At 34.4% G+C, this 21,107-nt stretch overlaps 1 long non-coding RNA gene across 1 annotated transcript; it reads right to left on the reverse strand.

Annotated features, from left to right (window-relative positions):
- Window positions 1-598: 598 nt before the first annotated feature.
- On the reverse strand, window positions 599-2,594 carry LOC141689621 (uncharacterized). The gene is made up of 3 exons (XR_012562452.1): window positions 2,094-2,594; window positions 941-996; window positions 599-843 (listed from the first exon to the last, which is right to left on the reverse strand). It is a non-coding gene; the product is annotated as an uncharacterized LOC141689621 (long non-coding RNA).
- Between the last annotated feature and the right edge of the window lie 18,513 nt (window positions 2,595-21,107).

The following is a 21,107-nucleotide window of genomic DNA, read 5'->3' on the forward strand; positions in this document are numbered from 1 at the left end:
TGTTGGGCCAACATCAGTTTGAACAACATTTGATAGTTGGTTGATTTTAAATATGGAAGGCGGAGACGCAACAACTTGCTTCAATTTGCTTGAGCTAGCATCAACATTAACACGTTCTTTGAAGTTAACCAACAAGTTTAACACTACTTCACTGGATCGGCAAAGTGCATGTGCTAATGTGTATGGTGCTAACCATTTACGTGCATTGTAATGAAAAAATGGACATATTTTTTAGCACAAGTGCATTATTTGATAAAATATATATGAGAGATATAGGAACATGGAAATATCAAAGAGTGCGGTTTGAAAACTTCAAGTTTTCCCAGATTTGTCTCAAAATATGGTCTTTTTCGTAGCCGCGATGACAAACAACAACTACAATATGATGCAATACAAGAGATGGATATAAGAACCTAAAGTCAGAAAGCATATAACACAATAACTCTACCAGGCTATCAAAAATACTTAACTGCAGATATCATGCTTTATGTAAATATTGGAAAATATAAACCCATGCTTAGTAATATAAATGGAAATAAAATGTTTCAAACAGGGATATCCCTATCAAATTAAAAAGTTCCCACTAGTACGTAGTGGATATGGATTCATCTGAGATAAATATAAAAGAAATCCAAGATAAAGGTAATGAAACAAATGAAGATCCAAACGGGTATAGTAATGAAACAAATTAAGATCCTAACAGGTATAAATAGTACAATTTTAACTTTTTACTCCTAAGATTTGTTAGAAAATAAGTTTCAACGTTGTTCCCGTTCTTCGACTTTTTGCTCCAGCAACTCAAAAAATGTAGTTGGCACTTCCTTGAGGAACAAGGGCAGATCCCTGGAAAGATACACAGAGTTGAGAATGTATATCATTACATATAATAACAGTTTAATTTGAAACATGTTTGCTACACAAAAATGTGTGCCTCACTTACCGATGCATGTACTCCAACTACCATCAATGATCCTTGCTTTCTTCAATTTTTTTCTCCTAAAAATCAAATAAAATTTTAATTACCAGAATATTAGAGAGTCTATCTTACTTAAAACAATAACTACAAGATAATTGAATTTAAACAACTTTGATTCCACTACAATTAATGGAAAAAATATTATTTTACAATTTAGGCACTGCGAGATTCATGGGTAGAATTGCATTTTAAACAACTTGGATTCCACTACAATCAATGGAAAGAACATTATTTAACAATTTAGGCACACTTAGATTATTGGGTAACAATCAATGAAGAATATCATTATTAAGTCTACTATGTCAATGAAAAGTTTTAGACTTGAGCATGAGACCCCATATAGAATAGTGTATGCCTTCAACTCTTTTCCAAGCAGGGAGCAATTTACATTTTTTTCAAATATATATATCTAGCTTTGTTGCCCAATAAGCGATTAATGTAGAATTAAATATATATGAAAATAAAGCATGTACCGATATGCAAAATAATAGCTTATGAGCAATGCGCAACATAGTGTGAAGATGAGGGGGGAAACCAAAATACAATGCTCAGTCTCACTACACCTTTTGATTATATTTTTAAAAAAATGTGAATTATTTTAAGTCTTGTGTTCTCTTACCTTGGAAAATATTTGATATATCATTCATTAAAAATAAAATGTGATATATATCTCTAATCATCTTCTATTTCTTTATATGAATATTTTAAATGAAATTGATTTATCTTAATTAAGGCTATTCCCTTGTCATTAGATTGTGTGTTCCTTTCTTACATTGATTGAGACCACACATTTCTTATAAATTTCCCATAACATGTCATGTGTTTAATCCTTTGTTATCGAACTATAGGGACACATGCAATCGATAATTCGTGAAATTTACATGAAAAGATCATATGTAAGAATTTACTTGGGGGAAAGAATTAAATACTGGTGAAAATAATATTCGGAAAACATAATAAGATAACATCGTTGTTGCAAGTAGAAACATAATTCATCTGCATAATTTTTAAAAAATATAAATATGTGTTGCTAATTTGATCACCAAACATTTTTGCACATGAGTAAAGCACATGAATAAGATAAAAAATAAAACAGACAAAGTTAAAATTGACTCACATTTTGTGGTGAGCCTTTCTGAGGTATTTGCAGTGATTGTAGCATCAGTGTGGCTTCTTTCACATGAGACTGAAAATGAATTGTATTAACCTTGATTGCATATATAAGATCTCGAATTGAGACTCAAATGTACATAAAATAATTATTTATTGATGATTTAAAATTCATGAATGATATTACTATAAAACCTGTGCAGGTGATTGTGGATTCCCCTCAAGCCAAAATGCAACCCACGATTCCTTCAGCAAACTATAACCATGATTCATCACTATGCTTCTAAAACTATGTTTCTAAAATGGTGATTAGGGCATATTATACTTAAAATGGAGGAGGCACCATTCAATTAAATATGTTTCTAAAACTATTCTTTCACTTCAAAGATATAATCATATATATAAGAAGAAAGACACTTACATTGAGACTTCTTAACATTTGCGTCTCTGGCAAAAATTTCAGCAGTCTTCTCAAATCCCTCTTTCTTCAAATAATCATAAATGTATAGATTCAGCCTAGAAATTTCCAAATCAAATAAATTCAAATGGTGAATTAGAGAGATAATATAAAAGCAAATAATGTAATGCCTGGTTTGTTGGGCTTTTAATCTAAATTTGTGGGCTTCATTTTTAGTCCAGTTTTATTGTTTGTATCATTCTACAAGTCTGGAGTCCATCTGGTGGAAGCAGTCAATAAGGACGTGGAGATCTTTTAGGAGATTACTTTGCAAACATTTGAATAAAGAGTTGTACTAGGAAGTTAGTTGATATGCTTTCCTTGTTTTTCTCTGCTTATTGTTATTTCTTTTGTATTCAGTATATGTACTACGTTGGTTATCCAAATAAACTAAGATGTTTTACGTACAACTTGTTTTTCTCAGTTTTTCCAATACACAGTTATAGGCGTATAACTTGTTTAAACACAACAATCTGGTATCAGAGCTTTGACACTTTAGTGCATGCCCAAGTATATGCCCAGAATGTCAATAACGGAAAAAAAATGCAAGGATGGTACGTTGAGTCTGAGTTATCCCATGCTGAGAAGAGAGAATTATACAGTTTGGGCTATGAAGATGCGTGTGTTTATGGAGGCCCATGCTATTTGGTAAGCCATAGATCCAGAGGGATCGAAAACACCAGTTGAGACTAAGGTGGATAAGGTAGCTCTGGTAGCTATTTACCAGAGTGTACCTCAAGACATCTTACTGACATTGGCAGAGAAGAAGACTGCTAAGGAGGCTTGGGAGGCTGTGAAAACACTATGCCAGGGAGCCGAACGGGTAAAGAAAGCAAGGATTCAAACCCTCAAAGCTGAGTTTGAATCAATGAATATGAAGGATTCTGACTCACTCGATGACTTCTGTTTAAAACTGAATGGTTTGGTGACTAATATACGTGCACTTGGGGAGAGTGTAGCTGACTTATATGTGGTAAAGAAAATACTCGGTGCGGTACCCAAACGATTCTTACCGATTGCTTCGACCATCGAGCAATTTGGAGACGTTGACACAATGATAATAGAAGAAATAGTTGTCTCCCTGAAAGCACATGAGGAGCGAATGCGAGGACAAACAGAGAACAGTGGGCACCAGCTGCTTCTCACCGAAGAGGAGTGGAACAAAAAAGAAAAGGGGGAACAGAAGTTGTTGTTAACTAGAGAAGAGTGGTTAAAGAGATCTAACAGAGGAGAAGGGGCGACTGGAAAAAGATTTTGAAACAAGGATAAAATGAGATGGGTTAAAGATAAGAGTAAAATTCGATGCTTTAGTTGTGGTGCTTACGAACACTTCGCTGTGGAATGCAAAAAATCAAAGAGAGATAAGGAAGTAAAGGAAGAGGCATTGTTTGCGTCAGTCCATGATGAAGAACCAGCTCTACTTATGATGAAGTGTGAAGGAAAACAAGAGAGCTCGATGCTAATAAATGAAGAAAAGGTAACCCCTAAATTAGGCCCAGAGAATCCTGAAAAAGGCATGAAATCTAATTTATGGTATCTGGACAATGGTGCTAGTAACCATATGTCTGGACAAAGAGAAAAATTTGATGACTTGGACGAAAGCGTGTCTGGAAAGGTAAAATTTGGAGATAACTCGTTGGTGCACATAAAGGGTAAAGGTTCAATCACACTACAATGCAACAATAGAGAAAGTAGAAAGCTTGAAGAGGTATACTATATTCCTTCCTTATGCAGCAACATCATAAGTTTAGGCCAACTCTCAGAAGAACGACATATAGTCACACTCAACGGAGACTTTCTCTGGGTTGGTGATAAATAAGGGGAAGTATTAATGAAGGTGAAGCGCTCCAAAAACCAATTATACAGACTGATCATATAAACTGGAGAACAAAAGTGCTTGTTGTCCAAATGCGAAGATAAAAATTGGTTGTGGCACTCTCACCTCGGGCATGTGAACTTCAAGGCTCTCACGTTGATGTCAACCATGAATATGGTGCATGGAATGCCGAAGATCGTTCAGCCTAGAGAAGTCTGCACAGGGTGTTTAATGTCAAAGCAAACTAGGAAGGGGTTTCCATAACAAGCTGAATTTTACGCAAAAAGGCCTTTGGAATTGATACATGGTGATCTTTGCGGGCCAATAACTCCTTGTACTTCTGGAAGAAATAGGTATATTTTCCTTATAGTTGATGATTTTTCCAGAGTTATGTGGACATACTTATTGAAAAATAAATATGATGCACTTGATGTTTTTAAAAAATTTCGAGCACTGGTTGAGAATAGTCCAGAAAAAAAGATTGGAACACTGAGAACAGATAGGGATAGAGAATTCATGTCAAATGAATTCAGTCAGTACTGTCAAGATGCTGGAATCATGCGTCAATTTACAGCTCCTTACTCACCGCAACAAAACGGTATCGTTGAAAGGAGAAACCGTACAATGATTCAGATGGCTCGTAGTTTGCTAAAGGAAAAGGAGCTACCAGTTTATTTTTGGGGAGAGGCCATTCGAAATTCGATTTATTTACTGAATAGGTTGCCCATACGTGCAGTCACGGGAGTAACGCCTTATGAGGCCTGATCAGGTTCAAAACCATGTATGGATCACTTACGCATTTTTGGTTGCCTGGCTCATATGAGAATACCAAATGTAAATTTAAAGAAGCTGGATACAAGGAGTAAGGTGGTGATATATCTCGGTAAGGAACCCGGTATAAAAGCACACAGGGTTTATGATCCTAAAAGTAAATCGATACATGTCAGCCGAGATGTGATATTCGAGGAGGATAAGGCATGGGATTGGAATCAAGAGGATGTGACACGAGCAACTCAGTCAAATAATTTTCTGGTTCTCAACACTGATGTTGCGACTCAAGGTGAGATAGTTGATAGCGAATATACTGGAAGCACTCAGAGTAGCACTGGAAGCAATGACAGCTGTTCAGAAGGTGCCAACAGCAATTAAGAATCCAACAACAGCTCAGAATCACATACAAACATGGAGCAATCTGCTACTAGTTCAGAAACAGATGAACGTCCATGACATTATAGACGCTTAAGCGAAATCTACAATGACACGGAACCTATTGAGCTAGATGAAGAAGAATTGCTTGTGATGGGAATTGATGAGCCTGTTAACTACTCTCAAGCAGCAAAGGAAGAAAAATGGAGAAGGGCCATGAAATACGAGATAAATGTAGTGGAGAAAAACGGAACCTGGGAACTAAAGGAATTGCCTCCAGATCGAAAACCAATAGAGTTGAAGTGATTTACAAGATCAAGCGAGACGCTAGTGGACAAATCATCAAACACAAGGCCATAATTGTTGCCAAAGGATATGTTCAAAAAAGAAGGGGTGGATTACGAAGAAGTCTTTGCACCTGTGACTCGACTAGAGACCATACGACTTATTTTAGGACTTGCAGCAAAGAACTCCTAGGAGGTACGCCACTTAGATGTTAAAAATGCATTTTTGAATGGTGAAATTGTAGAAGAAGTTTATGTTACAAAACCGGAGGGGTTCGTCAAAAAGGGTAAAGAACATCTGGTTTGTAGGTTGCTTAAGGCCCTGTATGGCCTAAAACAGGCACCACGGGCATGGTACTCAAAATTTAACAAGAGTTTAGAAGATATTGAGTTTATTAGATGCCCCTACGATCAAGTTGTCTACACGAGAGTGGTTCGGAATAATGTACTCATAGTAGCTGTCTATGTTCATGACCTCTTGGTCACTGGATCGAGTTCAACTATTGTACGTGACTGCAAACAGCAAATGGGACATAAGTTTGACATGAGTGACTTAGGCAAACTGTCGTATTACCTAGGTATCGAGGTTGAACAAGGAGTTGGTTATATTCGACTAAAACAATCGGGTTATGCAAGGAAACTGCTTAAGAAGTCTGGTATGCTTGGATACAATCCTACAAAGTACCCCATGTATCTCAAAGAAGCTATTCATAAAGATGAGAAAGGTGTCCCAGTTAATGTAACGGAGTACAAAAGTGTAATAGGAGGTCTTCGATATCTTGTACACACGAGACCTGACCTGGCCTATGCTGTTGGAATTATCAGCCGGTTTATGGAAAGGCCAACATCACTACATCAGAATGTAGCTAAATGTGTACTCAGGTATGTGAAAGGTATAATCAATTTCGGTCTGACTTACACACAGACCAACAAAAATAACATCTTGACAGGCTACTCGGATAGTGATCTCGCTGGTAACATTGAAGATAGAAGAAGTACAGGTGGCATGGCATTTTACTTAAATGATGGGTTAATCACTTGGGTTTTTCAAAAGCAACGATGTGTCTCTCTTTCTGTATGTGAAGCTGAGTTTACGGCAGCTACTGCAGCCGCTTATCAAGCAATTTGGTTGAAAAAACTTCTGGGGCAAATAACGAGCAAGGAGACTGGTCTTGTGATAATCTACATCGACAACAAGTCAGCAATTGACTTGACAAAAAACCCCGTGTTCCATGGTAGAAGCAAACACATTGACATTCGATACCACTTCATAAGAGAATGTGTTGAGAAGGGAGATATAATTGTCAAACATGTATGCACCGATGAACAACGAGCAGATAGCCTTACGAAAGCTCTAACCACTGTCAAGTTTGAAAGAATGAGAAAGTTGTTAGGTGTTGATTCAGGAACTCAGATAAATTTTGATTAAGGGAGAGTTTGTTGGGCTTTTAATCTAAATTTGTGGGCTTCATTGTTAGTCCAGTTTTATTGTTTGTATCATTCTACAAGTTTGGAGTCCATCTGGTGGAAGCAGTCAATAAGGACGTGGAGATCTTTTAGGTGATTACTTTACAAACATTTGAATAAAGAGTTGTACTAGGAAGTTAGTTCATATGCTTTCCTTGTTTTTCTCTGCTTATTGTTATTTCTTTTGTATTCAGTATATGTACTACGTTGGTTATCCAAATAAACTAAGACGTTTTAAGTACCAACTTGTTTTTCTCTGTTTTCCAATATAGAGTTATAGGTGTATAACTTGTTTAAACACAACATGGTTAACATGTGTGTACATATATGTATAACTTACATAGTTCTTTAAAAGACAAAAAAAATTACATCTGATCAACATCTCTTTCTTTTCCAAGAAACATGTTTTTCTCATCTTTCAAATCTCTTCCCAATTCCATTTTATGGAAGATTGCCATATACACATTTCAAGATCAAAAATAAAATAAATTAAGAGTTTTGGATATAAAAGAATAGAGTACATATATAAGAGTAACTTACACAAAAGAAATATTATATATGATTAAAATTTTAAAACTATAAGGAATTTGGGACACCTTTACACTGAGAAAACACAAACCTTAATTTGTAAAATAAGCTCTACTAGAAAATCCAACACTTGTAACACTTCTTAAAAACAATTGTTTTGGAAAAATCTACCACCTTGTGTAATATCAAGATTATATATTAAATTTTAAAATAAAAGATTCTTGATTTCTCTATTAAAAAAATAGAGTATATAGGAAAAGAATTTTGAATTAATCATAATAAAGGCATAGTATGTAAAACAAATATTATGGCATATAGAAAAGAAGATTAGAGTATATGGGAAAAAATCATCAATTTATTGTAAAAATATATGTTGAAAAAAATCTTTAATTCATTATTTGAAGAGCAAAGCAATAGATGCTTATCACTAATTAAGTTTGATACCACTAACATTTTTTCTTACTACAAAACAATAAAAAAGGTAAAAAGGCATGAGGCAAAAAATAAATGGTTCACCTACCACAATATCACGCTAGAAAATATCTTGTAGATTTAAATAAAGGAAATCATCATACAAATCATTTATCTTAAATAAATATAACATTACTAATTAAAAATATAAATAATTTCTCGATACAAGTAAATATAGCATAACTAATTTTATAAATTTATGTTAAAATTTTAAATAAAAAATGACCAAAGTACAAATTTTCGGAAAAAAGTATGGGATAATTACTTTGATCAAATGGTTGATAGTCTAGATATCTAAAATCTTAAACAATCACTAAGCCTAAGGCTATTATGAATTATAAGTTATTATTAGGCTATACCATCATAACAAGTCAACTCAACTGACAATATCACTTTACATGGCAAAATAGACTCAACCATTTGGAGTAGTGATAGGTTTCTTTTGCACATGTCTTGCTTTCCTTTTAGAAAGTTCAGAGTCTTTTAAGAGCTTACAGGTTTCTATGCAAAAGTTTTATATATAATAGATATAGAATAATTAAATTTGAAAGAAGTTCATTGAAGATAGTTAGAGCAACAAATTTAGGGAAGAAGAATTTTTGAAGTCAATAAGTTGGAGGAATTCCTCTAAGACCTATATTGTGAAGTCTAGAAGACCTATGTAGTTAAGTTCATCAAATCCAAGTAGTAAAGTTTAATTCACGGCCATATCCTGAAATTCAAATTTGGTCTATATCACTATAGATAGAGAAGTTTAACTTTGTGTTATACCCTGACGTCAAAAAAGATAATGCATCGAGAAGTCAGGTTATTCATCATCATGAAGTTCAAATTGAACTATATCATGAGGTCAAGCAAAGCAAAGTTCTCAATATATTTACACGGTCATTCACAACAAGACAAATTAAGGTACAAATTTATCATAAAAGGAGAAATGGATCACAATAGTATATTGTACATGGAGATGGTCCATGCACATGTATCAAGCCTATAGTTAAACTTGGAGAGAAAGAAAAGAATAAATACCATTAAAAAAAGGACGTATGGAAGAATAAAGTGGTTCTGAAAAGGTGCAACGTGTCTCCTTGCAATGTGTTGCCCTGGAGAATATGACAGTTTATTGTAAATGGGTGTGCACACCTTGTAATACATTATTTATTATATACAGGTTATTAGTTGTGTGTAACAGATAGGAGGTTCATATTGTAATATAATTTCTCTCTCTATAAGCCAAACTCGAGAACTTGTTCTTGAGAAGAAGCCAAGAAGAACATCATTATTTTTTCTTGAAAGATGCAATTTATTTATATCTTATATAAAATAATTTGAATGAATTATCTTTTTTTTTCTTGCATAGTATTTATGCAGTTAATTTTATATTACAGTTAGTAAACCTATATGTTTAAAATGACATAAATTAATATCTTTAATGAACTAACTTAACCAAAGAAAATGACCACTGTCAGTGGTATTCTATCAAGAATCTTAAGACATATACAAGAAATACATGTAAATAATCACCAACGTATTTGACAAATAAGTTGAAATTTAGGGGAACTAACTCAATGACAGAAATCTATACAAATAAAAGTAGAGCAAAGAAAATGTAATAATTTTATTGGAACAATGGTAAATAATAAAAAAAACTAATGCTTCTTTTAGATGAACTAACTGAACTCACATAAGATTGTAACTAAATTGGAGTCATCCTGAATGTTTATATCAACTACCAGTGATTTGACACTCTTCAATATTCAGTTGGCATAAGTCAATATCTTCAAATTGATCTTGTAATTGAGATTTATTACTTCTACATTCAAGCTACATCCATTTAAAAAAAGAACAAAAAATGATAGGTAAAATTGAATTAGAAAAAATAAACATGTAAAATGCTTGTAAAATACTTATAGATATACATAAAAGAGAATGAGTTACTCATAGTTAGGGTCAAGTTTACCAGATCAACTTTGAGTTCAACTTTGAGTAGTAGCAAGAACCAAATGATGATCAATCAGTCACCTCGTCAAGGGAACCATGCAAGTCAAACATATGAACAACATATTTCAAATTACATTATATGTTCATATAGGAAAGGTAAGAAGCAAGCATTTCCCAATAATTAAAGAGATGTTAAATTAATTAGAAAAATAAAATCGAGAGAAGAAGCTTGGACACCGTAAATCTCATCTTGAAAAGTCTACGTTTTAAATTTTTTCTAAATAAACAAATGCTTGCAATCCTATTTGGAAGCTTGCGAAGCTGATTGTAGTTTAACAGATCTGCTCGAACAATAAGATTTTATCTTTAGGTCCACCAAAATTCATATATTTTTCATGAAACTCTACACTAACCTTTTCAAATATCTCATTTCCGATGGCTATCTATCAATAAATTCCAAGTCCTTGTGTCTTGATACGTTTTTGGGTAATGATGTTTTGTCCTTAAAGAATAGTGGAGTGTGAAATTCTATTGGGGTTTTCAAGAAATCTTTTTAAACCATAGGTGATTTCAGACAAGTTAACAGGTATGGTGGTTTAGGATTTGTTCGTGAAATTGTTATGAATAAAGAGAGTAATTTTGTGAGGACAATACTATAAAAAGTAGAATAGACATCGCCTCTTTGACATCAGTTGCTTTTGTGACCGATGTAAAAGGTTTTTTCAACGTCAGTTTTGGGAAACCGATGTCTTTTATTGTTATAAACATCAGTTTTTTAGCCCAACCGATGTTATATGTCTGTTTTAAAAAAATTAATCAACGCGCCTTCCTCGTTTCCCCCCTAAACCAAATAATTCATTACCTCCATATATTTCCTCCCTTGTTTTTTGACTTAGTAGAATTCTCTCCCCTTTTTTCACCCACATCTTCCCCCTTTTTTATTAAAAAACAAAAATAAAAAACAAAAAACGTATTCTCTCATCTCACATTTCACTAAGAAATTTTTTTTCACTGTGCTCACTGTGCTCTCATTTCACCAAGAACATTTCCCTCTTTGTGCTCTGTAGGTTTGGGGGTTGCTCTCATCAAGGTTTCTCTCATTTCACCAAGGTTGCATTGCATAGAGTCCAAGTCGAAGTCGGAGTTGCATTGCATTGAGTCGAGGTCGAAGTCGAAGTCGGAGTCGGAGTTCAACTCGGAGTTTAAGGTTTCAGTTCAAGTTGGAGGTTAAAGCTTGAATTAAGTAAGTTTTAAACCCTAATTTCAGAATTGGGGGTTTCAATTTGAAACACTAATTTTTTAATTTTTAATTTATTTAAGCATCTGCATCTGCTTGTTTGAGTTGTTTGTTATATATTCTATAGTATAGAAATGAGTTGTTTGTCATATAGAAAACCCTAATTTGCTTATGCTTGTGTCTTTATTTAATTTATTTTGTCTAAATGATATTATTTTGTTATTTTCAGTTTACTTATAATTTTTATATATGTAAACATATATAAAATAACATGAATTTATAGTATAATATGAACACTAAAATGCATGCCCAGTCTTGTACTACGAAATCGATACTTGGTATAACAATCAATTTTGATGATCCAGATTTTTTTATAGTATAATGCAGATTACAGAAAAGGAATAATAATCTATTTTGATTTTGGGAATGTAATCTTTGAGCAAGTACTTTATTAAAACTAATATAAAGTTGTGTGGTGTTATAAATTTACAGTACTCTTGTATATATGTACTTTAATGAATTATTCAACCTCTAATAAATCAAGCAGAACTTGTACGTTCCGCTATATGATTGTAGCTTAGATTTATACAATTTATATTCTGAAAATGAATGAAACGGCAGACTATTGCAATCCGTTATGATTGGATGAAACAGACAGAGGGAATAAGTTGTTTATAGTTGTAATAAAACAACAAAGTAGCTAAAATAATACTCTTTAGTACAAAGAATTAATAGAGGGAGTGTATAAGAAAAGTTAGAGCAATTGAAAGGTGACTTGTGCTTTCATCATCCATTTCTTACATAAGTACATACAGAACTTTTACACTAAAAGTTCTGATTCTTGTTTGAGAAATGATAATTACCATGTGAATAGAGTTTTGTTGGCCTATAGAAGCTAATACTTTACGAGCATCAGTGTTGGGTGGTGGTTGATTTTGCTCATTACAAATTATATTAATTTGCTATTTTTATTGTCTAGTGTCATGCTCTGCTTTGTTCTATGTTTCGTTTCATTTCATTATTTTAATCAATCAGTGTCGTGCTCTACTGTGCCCGTAATTATACATAGTAATACATATATATTACTAATTGTATGTTGCTTGTTTCTTAAATATTTGATATGAAAATTAGGTAGGAAATAGGTTATCCTACGAATATAGAGAAAGATTGAATTTCAAAAGAGAGGGATTCGTTGGAATATGAAGTCGGGGTTGAAAAGTTTTTGATTTACGCCGACGAAAATTTTAAAAATCCTAAAAAAATACCTTGCCCTGCTGTAAATGTGTTAATTTCAAGAAATTTCCGGTCAAAGTAATAAGGGGTCAACTCTACGAGAATTATTTCAGTCTTGAGTATATTGATTGGATTTGGCACAGATGCAAGACTGGTAGGTCGTCAGTTGGTAACACACTGCCCCCTCATGAAGAGGAGCAGAATGCTGATGCATTTAAATCAGCCTTTGAAGCTGCATCAGAAGCGGCTGCTCGATCGGAAGTGGCGGCTGCTGGTGCTTCACAAGCTGCTGTGGTTTGTGAAGCAGCATATCATAATCCGGGGGGTAAATCAGGGGGTGATGACACAGACTCACATGATTTTCAGAGGTTTGTGGCCGATGCTCAACAACCTTTAATTGAGGGCAGCGACGACATAAAATTAGATTCGATGTTAAAATTACATAACTGGAAAGCGAGATTTTGTGTGAGTGATAGCGTATTTAGCGATCTTCTCTCTACAGTTGGTTCATTCCTACCTCAGGATAATGCATTACCTGTTAACGCATATGAAGCAAAGAAAACCCTTTCAAATTTAGGCCTCGAGTATATAAAATTCCACGCGTGTCCCAATGAATGTGTTATATACAGGGGTGTAAATGAGACTGCTTCAGAGTGTCCAAAGTGCCAGCTATCTAGCTGGAAGGTGGGTAACGATGGTAGAGAAAGGTATAAAATCCTGCTGAAAGTTATGTGGTACTTTCCGGTCATCCCAAGATTTAAACAGATGTTTAAATCTTCTTCGGTAGCTGAGTTATTGACATGGCATTCCAACCAAAGAATTCATGATGGCCAGATACGCCACCCTGCCGACTATCCTTCTTGGCGGAATATCGATTATAGGTGGCCTGCCTTCGGAAGTGAGCCAAGAAATCTTCGACTAGCTTTATCGGCTGATGGTATTAACCCACATAACAATGGGCTGACCAGTCGGTATTCTTGTTAGCCGGTAGTATTGGTAACATTTAATCTTTCTCCGTGGTTATGTTAAAAAAAGAAATTTATGATGTTAACTATATTGGTCTCCGGTCCACATGAACCAGGTAACAATCTTGATGCGTTCTTACAACCGTTAGTTGATGATCTGAAAAAGCTTTAGGAAGAAGGTGAACTGAATATATACGATGCCTTCATAAAATCTTTTTTCACTTTAAGGGCGACTTTGTTATGGATGATTAATGATTTTCCGGCATATGGTAATTTTTCTGGCTGTCTCAATAAGGGTTATTTGAGTTGTCCAGTGTGTGGTGATGATATTGTTGCTAACTATTTACCTTATAGTAGGAAAATATGTTACCAAGGTCATCGTCGATATTTGCCTATGCATCATCCATAGAGGAAGAATAAGGCAGCCTTTAATGGTCAACAAGAGTTTGGACAACCAAGGCAACCCCTTTCCGGACAAGAGGTGTTGGCACAACAAGAAAACATTAAATTTTCTTATGGAAAGGAAGTAAAGAAGTCGAACAAGGTGGACTGTGCTTGGAAGAAGAAGTCAGTATTTTTTATTTTGGAATACTGGAAATTCCATCACGTTCGTCACTGCCTCGATATTATGCATGTTGAAAAAAATATGTGCGATAGTCTAATTGGGATGTTACTGAATTTAAAGTTTAAGTCCAAAGATAGTGAGGCATCTTGGCTAGATATGATGGAAATAGGGGTTTGGACTGATTTAGCTCCAGAAGTAGGAGAAAAAAGAACTTATCTGCCTCCTTCCAGTTTTACTCTAACAAAAGCTAAAAAAGGAAAAGTGCTGAAAGCACTCTCATCAATGAAGTTGCCATATGAGCATTCGTCAAACATCAGAAATTGTGTATCTATGGCGAATTTAAAGATATTTGGGATGAAGTCTAATGACTGTCATGTACTCCTTCAACAATTATTCCTGATCGCAATTTGTTTTGTACTTCCGAAGAATGTTAGAGTTAGCATAATAAGACTCTGCTTCTTTTTCAAAACTTTGTGCAACAAGATTGTTGACGTATTAAAACTTGATAAATTGCAAGCGGGTGTGCTATTAACCTTATATGAGCTCGAAAAAATATTTCCGCCTTTTTTTTTGACATAATGATTCATCTAATAGTGCACCTAGTCAGTGAATTGCGTTTATATGGACCAGTTTTCTATATATCGATGTATCCATTTGAGCGTTTTAATAAAGTGTTGAAAATTTACGTGTGAAACTTTATTTCCCAGAAGGTTGTACAACCAAAGAATACTTGAAAGAAGAATCTGTAGAATTTTGCGCAGAGTTTTCTAGAAATAGTTTCACAACTGTCGGTCTTCTGAAGGACCAAGGAAAACTTTTTGGTCCATTATCGGTTGCAACAGTTAAATCTATTGAAGAGAAAAAACGAGATGAGGTGCATTTATACGTCCTCTTAAACAACAGTGAAGTGTTTCCATATATTAAGTAACTCACTTTTCTTTTTCTTTTCTTGATTAATTTTGTATAAGCATTATTTTAGTTTGTAATCAAAATATTTATGCATTTTCAAAGGATGCATAAGGAGTTGCTTGAAAAAATTTATGAAGGAAAAAAAGACTATTCAGTGGATGATTGGGGAGCATAATAGGCTATTTGCTGATTGGTTTGAGAACAAAGTAATGACTGAATTGAATGAGAAAGTCGAAGGTGTTTTTGAAACGATAAGGTGGCTAGCAGGAAAACCATCGTTTACTGTTTTTACTTTTGATGGATATCTAGTTGACGGGATTCGATACTTCACAAAGGAGCGAGACGATGCTAGGGTTGTTCAAAATAGTGGAGTCTCTTTAGTTGCTAAGACTGTCCAAGTTTCTAGTGCTAAGGATTTAAATCTCGTAGAGATTTTACATTTTACGGGAGGATTGAAGAAATATGAGAATTGGATTATCACTCATTTAAATCCCCGTTAGTATGATATTATCTGCTTTGTCCACACCGATTTACTAGCTTCTTAATAACGAGCAATTTACCCCTCCCAAAATGTTGTGGTACAACTGCTAACAATATCTTCTTTCACACATCAAACTCGACACCTTCCAAATATTCAACCTTGTATGATATTCTGGCTCAACCTTGACCCATATTAAAATCCATCTGGCTCTCTCCCTTTTTTAAATCCATACTAGAAGGCTTGCTTGCCTCCTCCTTAGGCCCATACTAGGGTAGCCTATCTTTCTTTTCTTAGGGACCTTATTTGAGAAACTTATGGATCAATATAACCTGAAACTCTAATACCACTTGTTGGACTTGTTAAGCAGGCCTTAACTCCACATTAGTAATGAGGCCTTTTGGGATGTGCCAAACAAAAAATCTATGCCGGCTCAAACGAAAGCGGATAATATTATCTTAATGTAGAGTTAATTTCTTTTTAGTAAGGCCAACAAGTGGTATCGGAATTTCAGGTTATAAAGGTCCATACGAATTTCAAATGGGCTCCATAAGAAGCGGTGTATAGACTATATCAGGATGCACCTAAAGGGGAGGCAAGGAGGCCTTCCAGTATGGGTTATTCCGGTACGAGTTAAGGGGGAGCTATATCACACAATCAGGTGGCAGTTTTAGCAAGTGTCGTTCTCGACGTATAAAGGGGAGACTGTTAGGAGTTGTCCTACATCATTTGTGGTAGAGGTAGATTGGTTGTTAATTAGCAGCGAGTTAACTCCGTTAGTATGACCTTTTGGGATGTGCCTAAAAATAAATTCATGCGGTTTGGCCCAAAGAAAAAAATATCATACTAATGTAAAGTTAACACTCGCACGCGGCCTCAACTTTCCATTTCTAAATATTTGGGTATGTTTCTACATGACTTCATCATATTTTTACACTTTATATACACCCACAAACACAATCAAACAAACTTTCATAGATACACTTAAATGGCAAGACGAGAAAATTAGAACCCTGATAAGAGAGGGTGATGAAAAGGAAAAGTTGGATAAATGCTGCAATATTATTGTTTTAATAATACAGCAACCTGAGAAACCTGAGAAGTCAGTTACTAATATAAATACGTAAGGAAGATGGAAGTTGGGAATACGAATCAGAAACCTGAGAAGTCAATCTTGAGGGTTTTTGAAAGTTTGGATCCATTTGAATCTTATCTTGCAAAATATCTGCAACATATAAATGAAAATGTTGTCAGCAAGAAACGTAACAGTAGTTGTGGCGTTTGGGACTCGGTAGTGGGCATAGAGAATAAGGATGATCTATCTTTACTCAATGGCTACAGCTAGGAAGATTACTATAGAGAGGGTAATCACATAAATAAGTGTGATCCGTGTTTAAATTTTCCTGTTGGCTATGAGATTCATGAAGCACTATGCCCAAAACATAAGAAACGGAAGACTGAAATATTTGTTCAGATACCTGATGACAGAACTTGCACTAGTAATCTTACGATAGAGAACTCATGTGCCGAACATCTACTAGAAGCAGTGGTGGCTGAAGCTTGCATAAATGCTACTGAAGTTAAACATGAGGATACTATATCGGGAACAGTAAACTCCCTGCTGACATTTGAAAAAGTTTTAGAGCCTCTCACCAATGACGCACATGGCATCTCTTCAGCAGATTATTCATTAAAACAATATTCTTCCATTATTGAAGATAAACGCAAATTACTCCATTCGTACATCTGGAGCAAATAATGCATGACAAGTTACCAAAAGCATTATCATCTGCAAGTTATAGAAAGTGTAATAAACAAAAGGAGAGGCCTCAATGTTCATCATTTAATGCAATTTGCATAATATTATAGCGCAGTATTGATTCACTCATGAAACAAATAATTAAGCTGAGTTGTGTACATTCTATTACGTCATGTTTCAAAGGAACATATTTCAGTTAAAAGGATGTCATACTTGGTATTTGGTAACTTTCATATATTTTATATATATTGGAGGATCACTAAAGTTCTTTCATATAAGGACTTCAGTGCAAGAAGGATCATTGATTAGTTGACTTGTCACAACTTTTATCACTTGAAAATGATCTCAGCAATTTATATATATATACATGTGTGTGTAAAATTGGTATGCAATATATATCTTTCTAGAAGTCTTTGCAATAATTTAGTAGACATTCATTTTCAAAATCATGTCCTTTTGTATAAAACCCTTTCTGGCTTTAACAGTTTCTACACGAAAATAAGATTCTTCGGATATTTAATTTACAAAAAAAGGGAGTTTATGATATTAATTATTCTTTGCTGGTAATTTACTCATGTAGAATTCTACAGTTGGTTAACCAGGAAATCGTTACATGTGGATCTTTCGGTAATGAGAAAGTAACAAGCTGGGGAATGAAAGTGGGAAATCGCATAAGAGTTTTACCAGTGGGCAAATGTTGACAAAGGTAAGATTTGCATACTTATTAAACCATTGTTGATGATTGTTTCAATATATTGTCTTCTTCCTTTTTTATATCTTTGCATGTTTAAGGGGAGTGATCAGTCCCATTGTCTGGAATATATTAAAATAAGTCTTTGTACTTGTATGCAAATGCTATGTGAGGATTGCAACCCCTTTCTTGAAATTGTGAAAATAATAAGGAGCTTGGGTTTAGCAATATTAAAGGACGGTACAGAACTCGACATTGGGAAAATCTTGATATACTATGTGGTGGATGTACTATTCTTTGTTAAATGTGCCATGGCAACTTCTTGATTCTATTGCCTTTCAAGTTGCAAAGTGTTGAGTAACCAGCTCATCTAAACCTTAAGGTGTTAGATGAAGGACACAATAGGATCGTATATTTAACACTCCCCTCACTCGAAAGCCCATTTATGGGTCGAAGAGTGGAACACTGACACCCATTTTTGGGTATTAATTACCTTTAGTGTCCACAATAAAATATGAGAATGTTGGGGGTGGCTGGGAACTGAATCTTAGTTCTCCCGCCAGTCTAACCTTTGATATCATGTTGAGTAACCAGATCATCTAAAACCTTTAAGTATTAGAGGAAGGCCCCAATAGGATCATATATTTAACACAAAGAACAATTAACTTAATAAAAGACTATTTCTACAATCCTTTATTTTCAAATCCTTCGACCTTACTGGTTTTATGTTACAAGTGTAATTTATAATAATATGTTTAAATTGTTTTTAAAATTATAGTCTTTGCCCGGGCAGGACAATATGAACATGGACAATGCATTGTGCTCACTCTTGTAGATATTGCAACAAAAGTCATATGTTGAAGGGCTGTGACGTTTAACAGAAAGGACTGCTTGAAAGACAACACACTATAAACCTAGAATAATGGTCCTTAAAGTATAATTGTCTTTTTTGGACTCTACATGAGTGGTTTTTAATTTCTTGTTCATCAGATCTTTTTGTCAGATTTCAAAATTGTATAATGCTGCGAGGGAGCGGGTGTTTGTTTGGTTTTTTTTCTTGGTGAAGTTTCGTGAGAGTTGCGATTTTGTGCTGTGTTGAATTCGCGTAATTTTTAGATGAGGTACATGTATAATGTATTATCAAATGAATCTTTGGAAAGCTTAATGTGTGCTCTTTTTTTAATATTACAAAATTAAAAAAATAGCAAACATTTAGGATTTGGATAAATTTATACAGGCATGAGCTATATTACCATTTTTACTTGTCTTGAAAAATTAACAGCCCACCACCAGACAAACACTACTCTTTTTCTTGCAATTGCCTGTCTGCCATTTTTTTCATATCTTATAGTGAGAAAGCGTTGACTCAGCATCCATTGCCATGGACTGTTGGTAGTGTGCATATTCCAAGGGCACTACTTCCTTGTACAAAGGTTTGTTGTTGCCAGACATAAGCTTCATTATCAGACCATACGAATTCAGTACGTTCTTAGCACCCGGATACTGAAAACATGCTGCTGATACCCTTATTTGATCACCTTGTGGCGTGTTCTAGCTCTATAAGATCTGCACTTTTGAATTTATCATAAAGTAGGGAAAAAAGTTATTTAAAAAAATGAAGATAAAAAATGCTATGTTGGTTCTCGAAAACTCGGCAGTATACAGAGTACAAACAGTATCAGAATTGTAATTTTTATATATATAAAAATAAAAAAATCTTCAAGTATACAGCTACCTGCGTAAGATCTTCAATTTAGGGGTATCAGAGCACTGAGAATTGGAGGAACATCAACCCAGTGATCTTGATGAAGAAATTGAAGGCCGCCAATTGTGTCAATTGGAGCTCCAAAGGAAAGATCAGGCTCAGAGAAAGCCAAATAATATAACCACGACAAGAACTCACTTTTCATGCAATTAATGCGTGATAAGTAGTCACTGCTTAACCCTAAAGCTTTAGAAAGAAATTCCGATAGGGCCTCTCTCGGTTTGATTATTGACTGCACATCATGTCCCATTTTTTTCCTGCAAAATAATAAGAAATATAAAAAAATATGTGCCTCTTATAACAGAAATAAAAGACAAAAGAGATGACATATAACTTAAAAAATTGACAATAGTAGTAGTACTTATTAGCAATTTGCATCACATGCCACTAACAACTACAACCCGATCCCTAAAAATAAAATACTAATAAATTGCGACAAGTCATTAAATGATATTACAATGTACCCGAAAAATAAATAAATATAAAAGTTTATCTACCTGCAGATTTGGGGTACTTTTTCAGAATCTAGTTTTTCCAAGCACAAGCCAGAGCATACATCCAAGGACTAGGCCTAGATTAATAGACTGATCCATTGACACTGTAAGACCTAACTTTCTAGCTATTGTCATCCGAAAAGAATCCCATCTTGTCCACCATTGGCTGCTCATAAGCCTTAGTGTGGCTTCCAGACTTGGGTTAATCACATTAACATCCATTCCATGATTCACCATTTGAAAGAATCCCCATTTTTCCCATGCTTGTCGGATTTGCTCCACTTTAGCTTTCTTTGAACACCTTCAACTTCATGGAGGTCTATCAGTGGAACTTGAAATTCAACATTGCTTTGTACTTTTAAGATTTGTTAGGTAATGAAATAAATGGAGATTCAAAGGTGCACGGTAATGAAACAAATTAAGATCCTAACCAGTATAAACAGTACAATTATAACTTTCTTAGGAAATGAGTTTCAATAATATTTTCGTTCTTCTACTTCTTGCTCCATCAACTCAAAAAATGTAGCTGGTACTTGAATCCTTGAGGAATAAGGTTAGATCCCTCGCAAGATACACAGAGTTGTCATTGTATATCATTACATACAATAACAATTTAATTTGAAATATATTAGCTATGGAAAAAATGTATATGTCACTTACTAGTGCATGTACTCCAACTACCATCAAGGATCCTTGGTTTCTTCAATTTTTTTTTCTAAAAATTAAATAAAATTTTATTTTCCAGAATATTAGAGAGTTTACCTTGCTTAAAACAATAAATAAAAGATAATTGCATTTTAAGAAACTTGGATTCCACT

The sequence above is a fragment of the Apium graveolens genome, chromosome 10 (genome assembly GCF_009905375.1).
Source record: "Apium graveolens cultivar Ventura chromosome 10, ASM990537v1, whole genome shotgun sequence".
Taxonomy (NCBI): domain Eukaryota; kingdom Viridiplantae; phylum Streptophyta; class Magnoliopsida; order Apiales; family Apiaceae; genus Apium; species Apium graveolens.